The sequence below is a fragment of the Marmota monax genome, unplaced genomic scaffold (genome assembly GCF_021218885.2).
Source record: "Marmota monax isolate L192 unplaced genomic scaffold, Marmota_monax_Labrador192_F-V1.1 WCK01_AAM20220418_F8-fsc00701, whole genome shotgun sequence".
Taxonomy (NCBI): Eukaryota; Metazoa; Chordata; class Mammalia; order Rodentia; family Sciuridae; genus Marmota; species Marmota monax.
The window spans coordinates 15,249-16,889 of NW_026692643.1; the positions used below are offsets into that span (position 1 = coordinate 15,249).

General features: G+C 46.0%; 1 pseudogene; it reads right to left on the minus strand.

Annotated features, from left to right (window-relative positions):
• Positions 1-422: 422 nt before the first annotated feature.
• Positions 423-1,363, minus strand: LOC124093741 (olfactory receptor 2AJ1-like; annotated as a pseudogene).
• Positions 1,364-1,641: the final 278 nt, after the last annotated feature.

A 1,641-nucleotide genomic window follows, 5' to 3' on the forward strand; every position in this document is an offset into this window, starting at 1 on the left:
TTCTTTAGCTTCTGTAACAACCTTGAACACCCTCAGTAAGGTTTGCCCGCTGTTATTTTTGAACATGACACATCTCAATAAGTGAGTCTAAATACCTATCCACACAGAAGGGGAATGTTGTGCAGTCTGTACAGGGAGTTACACTGGGAGAACCGGGGAAGCTTTTTCTTGGGAGCACTGGAAGAACCTAAGGCCATGTGGTTGCTGATATGAATGTAGTCTTTCCAGAGCTCTTGGATAAAAATCATTAAGGGTAACGCAGACACAGTTTTTGCCTGGGTTTACTCATCCAACATGTTTATGTTATTTCAACATAGTGTTCAAGATGATAAAACATTGAGTTTAATCTAAAAACAAACATAAAGACAGAGATTTTAGTGTTTCATGATTGAAAGAAGACTAACTTCAGGCATTTTTCCTGTTCATTTTCTATTTGGGAAGCTACTTCTGAGCACGTTTTTCATGGCTGTCAAGACATCTTTGTTCCGAAAGCTGTAGATAACAGGGTTGAGCGTGGGCGTGACAATGGTGTAGAATATAGCCAAGAACTTATCCTGGCCTGGAGTGTGGTATGACTTGGGTCTCATATATGTGAAAATAAAGGGCCCATAGTACATTATGACCACAACATGTGGAAGGAACAGGTGGAAAAGGACTTCTTCTGGGCCTCTGATGACTTCATCTTGAGGACGGTGAGAAGAATTTGCACATAAGACACTGATATCATGAGGAAAGGAATCTGCAGGAAAATAATGCCACTCACATAAACCCCTCGTTCATAGTGTGAAGTGTCTGCACAGGACAGCTTCAGCATAGCAGGAACTTCACAGAAAAAGTGATCCATGGCCCTAGAGCGACAAAAGGGGAAGTGCAGTACCAGCCCTGTGTGCACCATGGCGTTGAGGGTCCCAACCAGCCAGCACCCTGCAGCCATGAGCACACTGACCCTCTCGCTCATGATCACTGGGTAGCGCAGGGGGTGGCAGATGGCCACATAATGGTCACAAGACATGGCATCCAGGAGGAGGCACTCACCACCCAACAGCGTGAGGGACAGGAATACCTGGATCCCACAGCCTGCAAAGGAAATAGCTCTGTGGCCTGACAGGAAGTCGGCGATCACCTTGGGAATGATGTTGGAAACGTGCAGGATGTCCATGAAGGACAGGTGGCTGAGCAGGAAGTACATGGGGGTGTGGAGGCGCAGGTCCCTGTGGATGAGCAGGATCATGAGGGTGTTTTCTGTTAGGGTCACAATGAAAAGGCCAAACAGGAAGGAGAAGAAGACCACACTAGAGTGGGAAAAGGAGAAGAGTCCCAGGAGGATGAAGTCAGTGTTGGTGCTGAGGTTGTCGGGCCTCATCTCGATTCTGCTTTTCCTAAAAAGAGATAATTAATTAATTAGAAAAAGAAAACAGTGCTGCATCTCGATGTCACTTACATAGGTCTGCCTGATAAGTGAGGTTACTGATGCATGTTTTGTCACGAAGACCCATGGCTTGTTTCACAGAGCGGGCCTGCACTTGATCCACTCCTGAATCATGCTTAGCTTGCTCAATTGGCCTTTGAGTCTATGTTGGGTCTCAAAGTGTCAGTTTATTCCACGTAACAAACTGAAGTCCTGTCTTTGGTCAGCTCTCA